Source organism: Scyliorhinus canicula, chromosome 19 (assembly GCF_902713615.1).
Source record: "Scyliorhinus canicula chromosome 19, sScyCan1.1, whole genome shotgun sequence".
Taxonomy (NCBI): domain Eukaryota; kingdom Metazoa; phylum Chordata; class Chondrichthyes; order Carcharhiniformes; family Scyliorhinidae; genus Scyliorhinus; species Scyliorhinus canicula.
Window position 1 is genome coordinate 76262184 of NC_052164.1, and position 18625 is coordinate 76280808.

At 45.8% G+C, this 18625-nt stretch overlaps 1 protein-coding gene across 5 annotated transcripts in view; it reads left to right on the forward strand.

The window, feature by feature from the left end:
* LOC119954114 (opioid-binding protein/cell adhesion molecule-like) overlaps window positions 1–18625 on the forward strand; it is a 1170645-nt gene that overhangs the window by 502465 nt on the left and 649555 nt on the right. The window lies entirely within an intron of this gene.

Below are 18625 nucleotides of genomic sequence, written 5' to 3' on the forward strand. Positions count from 1 at the left end.
GACTGGTTACCTAGGTGATGTCCAAGAGAACTCTCAACCCTGTTGATGCATCACCCTTTATGTGAGAAAAGAAGAATATATTTTAACATTGCTGTACATATGACCATGATTGCTCAGGATAGGGTTTTTGAGTGCTGCTGTATGGGTTTCACAACATTTGGAGGTGCATGCAATTGGGATGACATGATATTGCATTTACAGGTCTTTAAAGGAAGTGAATGTAGACAGTGGTGACCTGTCTTCTTTTGAGATTTGTAGCCTCAATTCCCCACATGACAACAGACAACTTCAAAGCAATTCATTCGACTTCCCCACTCCGCTGTCAGGTGAGTCCCTTAAGTGGTCAATTAAGGGAAATTTAGAGGTCTCATCTTGGGTCACACTTAGACTTTGAAAGCTGCAATCCAAATGCAATTTTTGTTTCCTTTCATTTTTCGTCAGTGGTTTTTCAGATATTTTTCTCTCACTGCCAATTTTAGCAGACGGAAGGGAATTCTCTGCTGCAACCCTCATGCTGTTATCCTGGGTTCAGGATATTGTGAGAACTGTAGGCATTTGTGAAAATCTGTACATCGGGCCTAATAAATTCAAAATCTTGATCGATTCACAGATGACAGTTTTGCTGCATTTTAATAAGGTAGTGAGTGAACCAGTCTGAAAATTGGGAAAGTAGACTTTTCCTGTGGCACAGATTGTGATATGTGGGGCAGTTGTTTTGGGAGCATAGTATTAATTAAGAGAATAAGTATAACTTTACAGATTTACATAATCGTACATATTTTAGCACAGCGATCAGCACATAGCCATATAGCTGCTATCCAGCACTATTTACTCTGCTTCCCCGATCTTTGCTCAAATTATTACATTGATCTAATTTGTGAGCCTGTCCTGACATATTGTGAAAGAGGGGAAAGACACCTCAGAAGAACCTGATCAATGGCAGTAATCGGTACCGGATCTAACAGTACCTTTATCTTCAATGTGCTGGTTTTGGCACATCTGTGTTCTGCAATAATAGCCCAATCTGGGTCACTGTGAGTAAGCAAAAAAAGTTCAACTGCAGCTCCACTCGTTAATGCCCATACGATTGAAAGTAATGATCTCTTACTTATAAACTTAAGTTTGTCCTGTGAACCATTGAATCACTACAGGGCAGAAGAAGGCTGTTCGGCCTATCGAGTCTGCATGAGCCCTCGAAAAAAGCACCCTACCCAAGCCCATTCCTCCAACCTATCCCCATAATAACGAGTTAACCTGCACATTCTTTGGATAGTGGGAGGAAACCGGGGCACCTGGAGGAAACCCACGCAGACATGGGGAGAAAGTATAAGCACCACAGAGACAGTCGCCCAAGATCGGATTCAAACCCAAGTCCCTGGCTCTGTGAGGCAGGGCAACAGTGCTTTTAAAAAATGTATTTATTACAAAAATATATCAGAACAGGTTACAGCGAATAAACCGAGGCAGCAGAGGCACTGTGCCACCGTGTCGGAAAGTCTTCGCTGAAAAAATTTGGAATCTTGTGCTGAAAATATTGTCTGTTCAAAAGTAGCATAGTTGACCCTTGGTATCTCCTTAGTTTACATTATCTTGTCATGATATGACAATCTAACTGAGAGATTCAAACCATGCCACATAGAAGGCAAAACCCAGGTCCCGCGTTCAAAGGATTTCCAAAACATGGCCAATTACACCCTTTTAGAATTATGGGAAGGAGGCAATTTGAACATGATGGATAAACACTGCCTTTACTGATGAGGCTGGAGTGATTGAGGGCATGGGCATTTGAGGAGCAAGCTAGAAGATGCAGGTACCGTATAATCATGTGGGAAGATGGAGAGCCTCCGTGAGTTCTCTTTGATTGGGTCCAGAGCATGGACGGTTAAGGTCGCCTTTCCCATTCCTCAACCAATCGAATCCCGTGAGGTATCATTGAGAACCACTTGAGGATCTCATTTTTCCCACATTAACGGGTAGCCGTGCCATATGGGCAAGCATTAGCTATACCCTGTAGGGCGAGTCTTGCAGTTGCAGGGGAGTTGCTTATATTCTTGGGCATTCTGTGCCCAACTTGAGTCCCACAGGTGACCAGCGCAGCTCTTCTGTGTGAAGACAATCCCCTGCCACTTTAAATCTCCTCCTCCCCCACCAACCTCCAGCCCCCTGCTAAAACCTGCTTGACTATTCCCAGGAAGGTTCACCCTACCTCCCTGGGCTCTGGCCCCTCCAACAATGTTCCACTTCTCGGGGCTCCTGCAGGACAAACAGTGGCCACGATTCTCACTGGTGCTATTGGGTCTAAGTAGCTGTCGGCCTCTGATTGGCTGGAAGCTCCTGGAGGCAGGATCTTCATCTCAATGGTTTTGGAAACCCCAATGACAAGCAGGTAAGTCTCTGATTGGATTTAAATCTCATCGGTTCCCTGAAATTGCTGGGCCGGGATACCACTTTCCAACTAGTAGATGGGTCCAACATCATGACCATTAAATCCAGCCCATTAAATTATGGAGTCGAGGGAAAGTCAGTGTCATAGAATAGAATCATAGAATCCCTACAATGCAGAAGGAAGCCATTCAGTCCATCGAGTATGCATCAACCATCTGAAGAGCATCTAACCTAGGCCCACTTTACCCCAACCCCACCTAATCTTTCGACACTAAGGAGAAATTTAGCATGGCCAATTCACTGCACATCTTTGGACCTGCACCTCTACTTTTGGCAATGAAAGGGACATAAACAGCATTAGCAAAGACATGGTGCAGAGTGAAAATAATATTTATCATAAATATTAATCAGTACCCAGAATTACCAGAAGTTTGTAATCTAAGCATTTAACTGGTGGCCACCAATCACTTGGATTTTGCCTTCTATGTGGTATGGTTTGAATACCTCAGTTAAATGCTCATTCTGAGATCATTGAAAGTTTCCTGAAATTATTTGTGAAGGTTCAGAGAGATCTACCTTTAATAATAGCTAAAATGGCTTGCCTGATGCAAACTAGTAGAGATTAGTTAATTCATTGTGGGGCACGATCAGCATTGGCCCTGGGTGGGAGAGGAAAATAAGATAATCCACTTATGCAAATCCCGGATGGTTTTCTGAAGACTTCAGGATATGACATTGAGTGCTATATAAAAAAAGCAAACCTGTATCTGATCTGTATTTCAGATACAGCAGTAGTTTGCGGTAGTGGGAGTGGTAAAGTCAGGGGGATAGGCATAATTTGCTGTAGCCAAGAGCAAGAATTCACAAGGCTGTGTTGCCTGTACAGTTTCATGCTTCAGGACATCTGCTCTGGGCTGCCAAAGGAACTTGCAGTGGGAGGGGTCGGATCTAGCTGCTGTTGTCCACCGCAACACCAGTGCTATAGGTAGGATGAGGAAAGAGGTTCTGCTCAAGATTATGAGCAGCTAGCCGCGAATTGAAAAGCAGAACCTTGAAGTTAATAATAGCCTCAAGTAAATTGGCTTTTGGTAATAGGATTGGAGAGATGAATGCGTGGCTCAAAGACTAGTATGTGAGAAATGGCCTTTAGTTAATGGGGCACTGGCATCAACACTAGAGAAAGTGGGATTATATGTTTGGGAGTGGCTTCCCCTGAACTGTGTTGAGACTAATGTTCTGGCAAGTAGTATAATGAGAGCGGTAAAGAGGGCTTTAAACCAGGTATTGGGGTAAGCCATGATATGGAGATGCCGGCGTTGGACTGGCGTGAGCACAGTAAGAAGTCTTACAACACCAGGTTAAAGTCCAACATGTTTGTTTCAAACACTAGCTTTCGGAGCACGGCTCCTTCCTCAGGTGAATGAAGAGGTATGTTCCAGAAACATATAGATACAGACAAATTCAAAGATGCCAAACAATGCTTAGAATGCGAGCATTTGCAGGTAATTGAATCTTTACAGATCCAGAGATAGGGGTAACCCCAGGTTAAAGAGGTGTGAATTGTCTCAAGCCAGGACAGTTGGTAGGATTCCACAAGCCCAGACCAGATGGTGGGGGAGGAATGTAATGCGACATGAATCCCAGGTCCCGGTTGTGGCCGTATTCATCTGTGCGGAACTTGGCTATAAGTTTCTGCTCGGCGATTCTGCGTTGTCGCGCATCCTAAAGGCCGCCTTGGATAATGCTTACCCAGAGATCAGAGGCTGAATGCCCTTGACTGCTGAAGTGTTCCCCGATTTGAAGGGAATATTCCTGCCTGGTGATGACTCGTGCGACTAGGCCAACGTTGTCTACTTCATACGCTGCAGGAAAGGATGTCCCGAAGTGTGGTACATTGGCGAGACCATGCAGGCGCTGCGACAACGAATGAACGGACATCGCACAACAATCACCAGGCAGGAATGTTCCCTTCTAGCGTCACCCCCGCACCAATCTTCCGTCCGGTGGGGGAGCTCACAGCTGCAGCGTAATGCCCCCGGTTTTACCTGCGGATACGATGGGAGAATGGCCAGGTCTGTGGCCGTGCATGTGCACGGCGGTGGCCTGTGGTGGGTGCGCCATGCAACATGGCGCCAGCCGCACGCAGACCCGGCCTGCCTAAAACTGCCCCCCTGTAACCAGCCTCGCCACCCAGGACTACCCCCCACCAGTCATCCCAGCCTGCGACGAAGGCCCCCTGGCAGTGGAACGGCTTTCCCCCAACGACTGTGGCGGCGCTGGACTCAGTCCCCAATGGGGACGGAGCAACAGGGAGGGTCTCAGGTGACATCCTGAGGCTGTCCATACGGCGTGCAGCGCACGCCCCGAGTCCGCCATTTTTGATGGGGCGGGGCATCGCAAAAACACGCTGCCCCTGATTCCAGCATAAATGGTGATTCTCCGGCCAATCGCCGAACTCAGTTTTGGCGTCTGCGATCGGTGAATCCAGCCCATGGTTGAATGTTGACCGTGGCTTTGATGTGAATATTGAAGGATATGTGATATTATGAAAAGATAGGAAACTCTGAAAAGGTGGTGGGGTAGTACTGTTAATTAAGGATGTAATTCTCACGGTAGTGAGCGATGAACTTAGCTGAAAAGAGTAAGATGTGGAATCAGTTTGGGTAGGACTTGTGGGAGTAGTTCCCAAGCTGATTAAAACAAGAAGAAATAAATGGTGCATGTTAAAATATACCACAGTAATCATGGCTGTCTTTAATCTTTAATGTAGTTTGGGCAAATCAGATTGGCAAAGGTAGCCTGGAAAATGACTTCTTCGAGCCAAGCATGGAGTGGCCTTTTCTACCTCAGTAATCAGCAATGAGCCTTCTAGTAATGGAGAATCTAGGTCACAGTGATCATTACAGGATCACAAATGTAATATTTGTTTGAAGGGGAGGAGTGTCGACTCGTGTTTTAAAGTAGAATAAAGATAATTATAAGTATATGAAGGTGTAGCTATTTCAGCTGAGTTGGGAAGCTTGGTCAATGGATAGGACAGTAGAGATTCAGTGACAGACTTCAACAGGGTGATTTAATAAGTCTCAGCAAAGATTTATCCCAGCGAGGAGGAACTCTGTCACCACAGATGATGAACCCTTCTTAAATAGGGAAGTTAAAGATTAAAAGAAACAGTGCAAATTTACAAAGATTAGGTGTAGGTCAGAAGATTGGTCAGATTTTAGACAAATGAGGAAAGCAGATAGTAAATGATTCTACAAGTATTTAAATAGGATAAAAAGAATTCAAGTGAGTGTTGCTCTTCCAGAGAGTGAGTCTGGGGAACTAATAATGGAAAACAAGGAAATGGCAGAGGTGTTGAACAGGTATTTTGGGCCTGTTTTCACTGTCGCAGATTTAGAAAACTTTCCAAAGAAACTTGAAAATTAAAATGTGAAAGGAAGGGAGGAAGTTCAGCAGTCCACATCACCAGGAAAAAGATACTGAGAAAACAATTAGGCCTAAAAACTGACAGGCCCCCTGGACCAGAGAGCTTGCTTCCTAAGGTCTGAAAAGAAGTGGCTGCCAAGTTTTTAAATGCATTGATTATAATCTTCCAAAATTAATTACATTCCGGAAGGGTCTCAGCAGATTGTAATGAGCTAAAGCACCTTTATTCTGGAAAGGAAGAGGCAGAAAGCAAGAAATTATAGGCCAGTTAGCCTAATATCAGCCACAGGGAAATTGCTGGAATTAATTATGAAGGGATGATATTGTGAGCTATTTAGAAAATTATAATGCTTCAGGTCGAGTCAACTTGGTTTTATGAAAGAGTTATTGTGACTAAACAATTTATTGTGGAAGTAGCAAGCAAAGTGGATAGAGGGGAACCAGAAGATAATACTCAGATTTCCAAAAAACATTTGATAAGGTGCCACATCAAAGGTTACTGCACAAGATACACACAACATCGGTGTTAACATATTAGCATGGATGAAGGGTTGGTTAGCTAACAGGGAGCAGAGTAAGGACAAATAGGTCTCTTTTGGGTTGGCGCGAAATAACTAATGGAGTGCCACAGGTTTCAGTGCTGGGTCCTCAAATATGTGTCATCCGTATCAATGACTTGGATGTTAGGACTGAATATATGGAGCTAAATTTGCCAATAACAGCAAATGAGCTGGAAAGCAACTTGTCAAGAGGAGTTCTGAGTCTAAAAAGAGTTATAGGTAGGTTCAGTGCGTGGACAAGAAATTGGTAGATGTAGATTAATGTGGGAAAATATGAATTTCTCCGCTTTGGCAGGAAGAATAAAAAAGCACTATACCGTTTAAATGGAATGAGATTACAGAACTGGGTGTTGCAGGGGGATTCGAGTGTCATGGTGCATGGATCTTAAGTCTAAATGCAGGTACAGCAAGGGATAAGGAAGGCAACTGGATTGTTGGTGTTTATTGCACAGAATTTGGGATAAAAATAGGAAAGTTTTATTGCACCTGTACAGGGCCTTGATGAAATTACATGTGGAATACTGAGTACAGTTTTAATCTCCTTCTTTGAAGAAGGATGTAATGTTATGGGCCAGGGTTTAGAGAACCACAAAGTGTATCATGGAGTTCACCTGACCCACAACTTTTAATAGATTGTGGTATGGGGAGCACACGGCCCACTCTACAGACGTGGTACAGCAGAAATGGAAAAGTATTTTTAAAAGCAAAATACTTTTTTTTTAAACGGGCAGCACAGTAGCATTGTGGATAGCAAAATTGCTTCACAGCTCCAGGGTCCCAGGTTCGATTCTGGCTTGGGTCACTGTCTGTGTGGAGTCTGCACATCCTCCCCGTGTGTGCGTGGGTTTCCGCCGGGTGCCCCAGTTTCCTCCCACAGTCCAAAGATGTGCAGGTTAGGTGGATTGGCCATCATAAATTGCCCCTTAGTGTTAGGTGGGGTTACTGTGTTATGGGGATACGGTGGAGGTGTTAACCTTGGGTAGGGTGCTCTTTCCAGGAGGCGGTGCTCGCTGGGCTGAATGGCCTCCTTCTGTACTGTAAATTGTATGAAAAAAAATGTTTAATCTATGAACCCAGGTTAACCTTTTTAAAACATACAGTGAATATCTCAGCAACCATTAATTCAAATACAACCCCCAAAGACTGCAACACTAAGTAATCCTTTAAGCTTTCCTTTTAACATCCATAAGACCTAAAAACAAAACCTTTAACAGAAGCACATCAGGTTAAAGTCACTACTGAGAGCAGTTATTAGTTTTAAATCACCAAAGGATCGATTTACAGTTTTTAGATTACAGAGAGCGAGACTCATACACCACCTGCTGTGACTGCAGCTATCCAGCTCTGAAAACAAAACTAAAACACACCCTACAGCAAACAGCCTAAAACAAAAGTAAAAAACTGACCGCCAGCCCAGCTCCATCCACACTCTGACATCACTTATGAACACCTATTTCATAAAGGTACATTTCTTAAACATCCATTTCTTAAAGGTACTCTCACATGACAGTAATTGTATCAGAAACAGTTCAGAGAAGGTTTACTTGATTGATTCCTGGGATGAAGGGCTTAGCATATAAAGAAAAGTTTAACAGGTTGGGTCAATGCTCATTGGAGGTTAGAAGACTGAGAGTTGATGGAATGGAGGCGAAAATTCACATTATTGTTCACATCAGGGGCGGGGGGAGGGGGGGGGTGCATTTTCGGAAACCGTTTTTGAAGGGGGAGGAGGGCCAGATTGGCGGCTTGAGTGGGAAATCCCACATGAGTCCCAAAACAAGATTTACACCGGCGGAATTGCCCGTTCCCATTATCTCCGCCAAGACATAACAGGAATCCTGATGTTCGACATCAGAATCCCTTTTTGAATATTTTAAACATAATTATCAGGCTTTTCTCTCCCCTCCCTCCCCATGTTAGCTCATCCATTCATATCGGGCATGATAGAATGCTGACAGGAATCATGGCAGGTTCCCTCGATGTGCACTGGCAAGCAGAACACGTCGGAGGCACACAGATACATATATCTCCCAAGGGCGGGGGAGGGGGGGTGGCGAAGAGGGCCATGCCTGGGCAGTACTGCTGGACAGTGCCTGGTGTTGGGAGACACTGTTTTGTGAGTGGTTGTTGTGTGGAAGGGGGGGTTCCATTTGAGGGGGGAGGACTGGCTCTGTGGGGGCTGGCAGAGGGTTTCTTTGGAGGAGGTGCTTCATGAGAAATGGGGGATTCTGTGGGGGTCTCTGATGGAAATTGGGGGTTTTGTTGGGGTGGGGCTCCATGAGGGTGGGTGTTCCTTGCGGGTGGCTCGATGCGGGGTGTGGGGTAGGGGGGAAGAGTTCCATGGAGAATGGGGAGAGGTCCTTTTTTTGTGAAAACGAGCAACCCAATTTTTTAAAAACTCAGTTGTTGGGCCACCAATGTGACATTGTGGGAACCGTCACTTTAAAAGTCTTTCTTAACCCGGGTACCTAAAACTAAGGAGGAGGAAGCTGCCCAGGGGACCAACAGCGTTTACCTCATTTTTCCTGCCCGCCCACCCCATCCAAAAGAGGAGACAATTCCGCCCGAGCAATCAGATTTCAGTTTTCCAAAATTCTGAAAATGAGCAATCAAATTTAGGATAAATCATTCTTTTTGCATTGGTTTAACTTTTGAAGGCATGTCAGTGAAGTGCCTGCTTTTCAATATAATAATAATAATCTTTATTGTCACAAATAGGCTTACATTAACACTGCAATGAAGTTACTGTGAAAAGCGCCTCGTCGCTAAATTCTAGCGGCTGTTTGGCTGCACAGAGGAAGAATTCAGAATGTCCAATTCATCTAACAGCAGGGCGGGATTCTCCTTTCTGGGGACTAAGGGCGCGATTCTCCGCTGCCCACGCTGGTTGGGAGAATAGCGGGAGGGCCTCCCGACATTTTTCATGCCCTCCCGCTATTCTCCCCCCCCTCGCCCGACCCACGTCACGAATCGCCACTCGCCGTTTTTTTACGGCGAGCGGCAATTTTCCGCGGCCGATGGGCCGAGCGGCCGGGCCTTTACGCCCGTTTTTTCACGGCAGCAAACACACCTGCTCACTGCCGTCTTAAAACAGGCGCTGGATAGCCGTTTGGGGCATCCAGAGGCCCGTTTGGGGCGGGAGCACAACCGTTGTGCTCGGGAGGGGACAGGCCCGCGATCGATGCCCACCGATCGTCGGGCCTGCGTCCAAAAGGGACGCACTATTTCCCCTCCGCCGCCCGACAAGATCAAGCCGCCACATCTTGTCGGGCGGCAGTGGAGAAATGCGGATCCACGCATGCTCGGGTTCCGTCAATGGCGTGATGACATCACCCGCGCATGCGCGGGTTGGAGCCAGCCGCGCGTCATCTTGGCGCGTGGCCTTAACGACGGTCGTTAAGGTCGCGATGCCGTGATTCCCGGGGTCCCGCTCCTAACCCCGATGGGGGGCGCCACTGTCAACGCCTCCTGACCGGCATGGCCGCCGCCCGAAAAAGAGCGCCAGAGAATAGCGCAGCCGGCATCAGGCGGGATTCGCGCCGCCCCCCGGGGATTCCCCAACCGGCAGGGGATCGGAGAATCCCAGCCCACATCCTTCGGTACTTGTAGGAGATACAGGAGTGCCCGGAGGAAACCCAAGCAAACACGGAGAACGTGCAAAACTCCACACAGACAATGACCAAGCCAGGAAATCGAACCTGGGACCCTGGTGCTGTGAAGCAACAATACTAACCATAGTGCTACGTGCCGCCCAATCACATAATCATAAAAATAGAAAGCTAAATCCGCACATTTGTGGTCACATTATCTGTTCCCAGTAAATAACCTGAGAAGAAAAACACTACTCCAGCTGTACTTCCTGTGATTCAGAGCATGGTGATCAACAATCCTTTTCTGACAGGGTCATATCACACTGTGTCATTTCCCTGGTTAACACTGACTCAACAGCATATATGGGCACTTATCCTTCAGCTGGCTCTTTTGGTGAAAATACAAAGTTAACTTGTTCAGCACGTTTGAGTTGGTGCGTACGAATCGATCCCGTATGGAATTGTAGGCTTAGCTCCAGATTTCACCTGGAATGGTTTCTGCTTAAGTCAGCAGTAATGAGTGACCTATTAATTCTCACAGGCATGCCTTAATTTTTCCTGTAAGATTTTATAATTACTATTGTCAAATTAAGTCTTATTTTCAGTACTTTGGGGACGAATATAAAGAATGTCAGATGGCAGGGAGAAACAAGGGACGAGTTTTGGTTAAAAATAAAAGCAGCAGGAAACTAAAAATGGGATAATTGAGAAAAGGCGTAAAATACAGAACAGCAGAAGCACCAACCTTTTGTTCTATCATAGAACAGGTAGAAAGCGGTATGCTTCCTACTTGTTTTTTGGCATCGGTCCGGCTGATAAATTTGTAAGACCCATTTTTGGGTGGACGGATAATTAAAAATTTGATCAGGCCTCATTCCGAGCCATTCTGGCACTGGGATCATCCCTTGTATTCATCAAGCTGGCATGATGGCTTTGTCTTCTTATTAGCTCAAACAACTATAGTTGTCTGGCCACGTTTTAAATCCCTTACAGCAGTGTTTTTAATTTAAGTAAAGCCAGACATTGCTGGAAATGTGCTACAGATCTGGAAGCATCTGTGAGAGAGAAAAACAGCGTTAAAGACTGGGAGGTCCTGGTCCAATCCGTGGTGGGCATTGTTGAGGGCGAGAATAGAAAATTTGGAGAGGCAGCCATAAGTCCATCGACTTTCGGCAGGATCAGAAAGTCCCGCCCAAAGTTTCAGACAATGTTAACTCTGTTCCAGAGGGAAACTCCGAAGTCTTTAATTGGTGAGTGTGCCCTCCAGCCTCCAGTTCTCGAATTCAGGAAAAATCATTGTCTGATGGCTCCGCACGACATGGTGCAGGATCGAGATTCGCATTAGGCCCTGACGTTGGAATCCTCGGGCACTTCATCTCACACTCCAAATCAGCAGCTGAGATGCACCCACTGCAGACACCTCTAACAGTCTAGTCTAGAGGCATGTGGTACATCACTGGGCACGAGTGGTGTGCAGCCACACCAGGAGGAAAAGGATAGCTCATCGGAGGGTGAGGTAGCTGACGGGTTCTGCTCTCAGTGGGGCAGAATAGAGGAGAGCACTGATGAAGGGCACACTGAGTTCCTTGTGACATGAGATTACCTGGCAATCAGATTCCTATAGCTGTGAAAGAGCTCTTCGCTCCCCTCTATTACCAGCCATTTCTTTGCCAGAGATCTCCTGATTGGCGACGCGGCCTCTTCCCTAACAATTTCCCCTATTCCATTGCCATCTCTTTGCTCCTTTCGTTCCCCAGGACTGCTTGCTCCCACTCTGACCAATTCCCTTTCCCAGTGTTAATAATAGGGATGTTGGCAAATGTGCCACATAGGTGGCAAGTATTGGTCTTGTCAGAATTAGACCACTCAGATGTCACAATACCTTCTATTAGTTGAAAGCATGACTGAAATAAAATGAAAACTATGGCAAATTGCGTTGTGTGGGAAGAGATTGGAGGGTGAGGAGAACAATATTTGTGTTCCTTACATAATCAATGCTGACACACTGGACTGGAATTTTGGCCCCTGTAGGCTGACCAGCACTATAATTGGCCCCGCCAGTAAGTGTGTCTGTTCCACCCAACGTTGCAAACATTTTTGTGAGGGCAGGTCCACACACCCTCATGCAGTAGGTTGTCTATCAGATTTATTATTTGCACAGGAAGCTCTTCAAAAAGGAAAGAGCAAGGAGAGCTCCCCAAAGATGGTCCCACACTGCACGGTCTTTAAAAGGTCACTTCTCTTACCTCCGACCAACCCAGGAGTAGTTAGTACCTGAGGCGAGTCAAGTACACAAATGAGGTGCTTACAGAACTTTGCCCCAAGTGCGAATCACGAATCTGATGGTTCATTGTAAATTGACTGTTACAAGGATCTTCGCCTGCAGTGTGGGAGTCATGATTTGCTGGAGTAGCTGTAACCCTCTTGAAGGGCGGATAACTGTCTACCTGCCTTGATCTGAAATTATTCATATTGCCTTCTCTTCAAATTTTTAAAGAAAACAGGCTGCAGCTATCACTGAAAGCTAAAAAGAAAACCCCCCTGGTGAACTATTTTTATTGGCTGCCACAGGTTGGGAGAGCAGACTAACAGACTAGTCAAGCATCAGGCTGGCATAGTCATACTCACACAATCATACCTTACAGGCAATGATCCGGACACCACTATAACCATTCCTGAGTATGTCCTGTCTCACTGGCAAGACAGACCCAGCAGAGGTGGCGGCACAGTGGTATATATCGGGAGGGAGTTGCCCTGGGAGTCGTCAACCATCGACTCTGGAACCCATGGTCTCATGGCTTCAGGTTAAACATGGGCATTCAACCTCCTGCTGATTACCACGTACTGTCCCCTATCAGCTGTTGAATCAGTACTCCTCCATGTTGAACACAACCTGGAGGAAACGCTGAGGGTGGCAAGGGCGGGAATATTCTCTGGGTGGGGGACTGGAGGTTCACTTTTCAAGTCACTCACCACCCTGACTTGGAAATATATTGTTGTTCCTTCTCTGCTGCTGGGGCAAAATCCTGGAACTCCCACCCTAACTGCACAGTGGGTGTACCTACATGTCAGGGACTGCAGCGGTTCAAGAAGACAACTCAGCACCACCTTCTGAAGGGCAACTGAGGATGGGCGATCAATGTTGTCCTACCAGCGACACCCACATCCTGTAAATGCATAAATAATAACCAATAGAATTTGTCCATGCAGTTTCAATGGAACTCTTTGTTGACATTTCTCCAGGAGATATTATTATGTAATTATGAGTGTTTGGCTGAGTTCTAAATTCAAATTTGATTGACAACTTAAAGAGGCAATTAAGGGATTAATGGAATTTGATGAGGTTAGTGAAATAGATGTATTTTATGTAAGATTAAGCACGTGGGATTTAAAAGCTTCTCATGTATATTATGAATGGAAGCTTTTTAAAAAAAATTATCAAGTGTATCGGAGTGAGAGTTGCAATAGATTGTTAAAAAGTTTTGTGGCATTGGATTGGATTGAATTAGATTTGTTTATTGTCAATGGTTCCTGAGATGTGCCCTGGTGGGCACTAGGTGGGTGGCTATGGCAGTGACATGGGGGTTGTGAGAGGATGTGGAATGGGGAAGCAGGAATTGCCATTGGGTTGGCACAGAAGATATCAGGGGCCATGGATGAGATGGAGAAGGGGTTGGATCTGAGCGAGTATGAATGGCAAGGCCTCATCATAGTCACTCATCCATGAAGGGAGTTGAATGAATCAAAGGCTGCAGCTGTTTCGGGGAAGCTGTCAATCACAGCCACTATTAGAAATGAATGAATGGCTTGCAGCTAATGGATCTGCAACACAGGTTTAAACACAGGTCACAATTGTTCTCCTTTCAGGAATGGACACATAAAGCTTTCAGGTAAGTGTTGCAACTGTACTTTTTTTCACTCCCCCTGTCTGGACTGCTCTCCAGCTTCCAGACAGGGATCTTTTTTCTGGGGGAGGGGGGTCTAATTAGTCAGGGAGTCTGGTGGGGGGGGACCCTTTAGTTAGGGGGTCCCGTGGGAGGGAGAAGGAGTTCCTTTTCTAGGGGCTCTCTGTGGGAGGGGGAGGGGTTCCTTAAATTCGGCGTCCCTTTGGTGGGTTCTTTTGTGAGGAGGTCTCTGTGGGAGGTTCCTTCAGACAGGAGGTCCTGTGGGGAGCTCGCTATTAAGGAGGTCCCTGGAGGTCTCCTTATTAAGGGGGTCTATGTGGGGGTTCTCCTATTAAGGGGGTTTCTTGAGTGGTTCTCCTATTTGGGTGTCTCGTGGGAGGGGAATGTGGGGATATCTGGTAGAGGAGGTGTGGGTAGGTATGCATTGTGCGGGGGAATGGAGGGAGGGCAACACCCTGAAGCAGTCATGCCCTTGGCCCACCATGAGGTCCACGTTTGGTGAGACCTGTAGTAATCCCCGCCCACGTGATTCCCGGCCCAGAGGACCGGAGAATCACGGCGGGTCAGAGAATAGAGCGCTGGGCCTGCTAAATGGATGCAAATGGCTCATTAAGACCCATTTATTCACTTACATCCTCCTACTGGCATGAACCTCGTTCGCGCCGCCAGCCGGGTTCTGCGTATTGCATTTGGATCACGCCCACCGCACCTAGTGGCGATCCCGATTTTTTTATTCTCCGACTCATCAGGATTTTGCTACCGGTGGTGGGCCGCAGAGAATCCAGGCCTCTGAATTATGAGGTAAGACCAGAAGAACTGAATTTTATGACTGAAAAGAATTCTGATCGTGCTGAAGGAAGCAGGATTGAAAAGGGAATGAAGGATTATATTGCAAGAGTATAAGGGGATGCAGGTTTAAATTAGTGAAAGTTAAATGTAGAACGGTACACGGGCAGCACGCTAGCACAGTGGTTAGCACAGTTGCTTTGCAGCTTCAGGGTCCCAGGTTCGATTCCGCGCTGGGTCACTGTCTGTGCGGAGCCTGCACGTTCTCCCCGTATCTGAGTGGGTTTCCTCCGGGTACTCCGGTTTCGTCCCACAGTCCAAAGACGTGCAGGTTAGGTGGATTGGCCATGCTAAATTGCCCTTAGTGACCATAAAGGTTAGGAGGGTTTATTGGGTTACGGGGATAGGGTGGAGGCGTGGGCTTCTGTAGGGTGCTCTTTCCAAGTGCCGGTGCAGACCCAATGGGTCAAATGGCCTCCTTCTGCACTTTAAATTCGATGATTCTATGAACCTAAGGCAGGGAATTCTAATTCATGTGAAGGGCAGTCACTATTGGAAGCAACTTACATTTATATACTGTCTTTCACATAACACATAGCACAGAAATCCGTATAATCCCTACAGTACATTAGGAGGTCATTGGGCCTATCGTGTCCACAGCGACCCTCCGAAAGAGCACCCCATCCAGGCCCATCATGCTGTCCTGTCCACATAACCCCAATTAACCTGCATATGCCTGGCCAGTAAGGGGTAATGTGACATGGCCAATCCACCGAAGCTGAACATCTTTGAACTGGGAGGAAACCAGAGCAACCATGCAGACATGGGGAGAACATGAAATCTCCACTCAGACAGTTGTCCAAGGTCGAAATTGAACCCGGGCTCCTGGTGCTGTGAGGCAGCAGAGCTAACCACTGCGCCACCATGCCTCTCCAAAGGCACATCGCAATGGCACAAGGATAATGGGTGCCAAACAAAACTTGGTAGGATTACAGGAAGTGACCAAAATTCTTGACAAAGAGGTTAATTTTGAGGAGAATCTTTGCAAGATTCCCTCTTTACAAGGATGCATTAACACTGAAATAATTAAATAAAGAAAGACATTCATTATACTTGCCCCTTTATTGACGTTCCCCTTCTAGCACCGACATCATTTTCACAGGTGGTATGAGGCAACAAATGGCTCATGTGCTGACTAAACAATCACCAAAATGCTCCCGCACTGATACCTCTGCTACCTGCCCAGCTTCCTTTCCTAAAATTAGGTCAAGTACCATTCCTCTCTTATAGGACATTCGCCGTTAAGGCTCAATGACTAAAAAGCTCTCGTGAATACACTTTAAAAATTCCACCCCCTCTAAGCCTTTAAAGTCTCCCAATTTATATTGGGATAGTTGAAATCCTCCACTATTACTACTTTATTGTTATTACATGTCTCTGAGATTTGCCTACACATCTGCTCTTCGATGTCTCTCTAATAGTTTATGGGCTTATGGTACAATCCCAGCATCATAATTGCCACCTTTTTGTTTTTACATTTCTCACATGTCCTTGATCAATATTTGCCACACTAGCTGCACTCCCCCCCCCCCCCCCCCCCCCCCCACCCCCGATTGCATCGGAAGATCATAAATTGATTTGCACGCACAAATCAGTGGCAAACCACAGAAGAATAGTGAAGTTTTTCAATCCTTATTATTGTCACAAGTAGGTTTACATTAACATTGCAATGAAGTTCATGTGAGAATCCCTGAGTCGCCACACTCCGGCGCCTGTTTGGGTACACGGAGGGAGAATTCAGAATGTCCAATTCACCTAATCATTACCGAAAGCTTGCTTTATGAAGGGATCTCCTACTGCAAGGTTCCTTCTTTAAAAGGGTGCATTAATGTTGAAATAATTATAATAAAGAAATACATTCATATTACTTGCCCCTTTATTGAGGCACGTATAAGGCAACACATGGCTCCTGTGCTGATTAAACAAAGGAGCCGCAGGCAAAGACATTTAATTAAATTGCAGCATCTGTTCATTGTCAAAAGCTTTTTTGACAAGCATCTGTATGATGATTTATGCATTCAACATTTAATTTTGCTTAGTTGGAAAGTTTGGTCAGTTTTTGTTCTGGAGGCTATTTGTGACTGCAGCATTAAATATTACTCAACAACCAATCACAAGATTTAGGGAAGAATTCTCCCTGGCGGATTCAATAGTGGGACAGGGGGCAGAATTCAATAGGAGACCCGAAAATTGGTTTGAGATTGGCATGAATATCCTACAGGATCTTCTGCTGATGGTGGATCAGAAAATCCGCTGGAGGCCAGCGTAAACTCATTTGCATTCTGCAGGAGACAAATCTGAATAATGCCTGGGGCTGCCTCTGGCCTTCAGGATGGAGGCCACTGGCAACACCGGATACCAGAACACCATCACGGTGGGTGAGGGGAAACATCTACAAGTGGACCTTCCAGATTCAATGTCCCAGATGGGGTCCATCTTCCAGTCTTAGAATGTACCTGGAGATCTATCTTCATTTTCAGGAGGCCCACCTTCTTCCTTCAATAATTGAGCAGTTATGTTATGCCATTTGAATGTGGTACCTGGATAGGACGACGGACTACATGCCAACAGGCCTACCTTGCCACGGAATGTTGTACCAACTAACTGGGTGCATAAGCAATGAGGTTGGGGCCGGATTTGGTGTGTTTTCCCATTGGCCTCCGCAGTGGGAAGCACTCCACGGTCCTTCGTCACAGATGAAGAGTTTTCCAGTCCAATTTTTACACTGGTTTGTTATATAATCATGAATAAGAAATAAAATTGACATCTGTCAAAGCTAAAGAATACAAACTGATCCAATAACATGGGCTAACGCATGGCTTAAAGAGATCTGTTTCGTATCTCTGGTCAACAGTTTCTGAAGTTCGTTCCTCAATAGTCGGCATTACTAAATGGGGATGTTTTTACGGGGATGAATGTATAATGTTATGCAAGCATAGGAAAAAATGATGGACAGAAATCTAGTGGCCCCTCCATCTTGTACCACAAAGTCATCACCTGTATACTTTGCCCATTTCAATTTCACTGTAAACCTGACGAGCAACATCTCATATTTTGTTTAAGGATTGGATTTGTTTATTGACACGTGTACCAAGATACAGTGAAAAGTATTTTTCTGCGAGCAGCTCAACAGATCATTAAGTACATGTAAAGTAAAGGAAATAAAAGAAAATGCATAATAGGGCAACACAAGGTATACAATGTAACTACATAACAGCAGCATTGGGTGAAGCATACAGGGGTGTAGTGTTAATGAGGTCAGTCCATAAGAGGGTCGTTTCGGAGTCTGGTAACAGCAGGGTAGAAGCTGTTTTTGAGTCTATTCATGCGTGTTCTCAGACTTTTGTATCTCCTGCCCGATGGAAGAAGTTGAAAGAGTGAGAAAACCGGGTGGGAGGGGTCTTTGATTATGTTGCCCGCTTTCTCCGGGCAGCGGGAGGTGTAGATGGAGTCAGTGGATGGGAGGCAGGTTTGTGTGATGGACTGGGCTGTGTTCACGACTCTCTGAAGTTTCTTGCGGTCTTGGGCCGACCAGACTGTGATGCAGTCAGATAGGATGCTTTCTTTGGTGCATGTGTAAAAGTTGATCAGAGTTAATGTGAACATGCTAAATTTCCTTAGTTTCCTGAGGAAGTAAAGATACCTTACAGCCTTTGGAAATCGCACTGAATTCAACAATTTCAGATCATTATTACTGCTCCTTTCTTTTTTTTGAAACGCTATTGATTCTTCTTTCTTTCATTCCCTGTCCCACCTCCTTTCCCTTTTTCCCTTGCATCATCAGGTTATTTGTTATATAGTCTCTGCTGCCTTCCATCTTATCACAGACCCCTTTTGCTTTTGCGCTCCTCTCCCTCACCCCAGCCCTTGCCTCTGTCCTTGCTTCAACCCGTCAAGCATCTAATTTCTT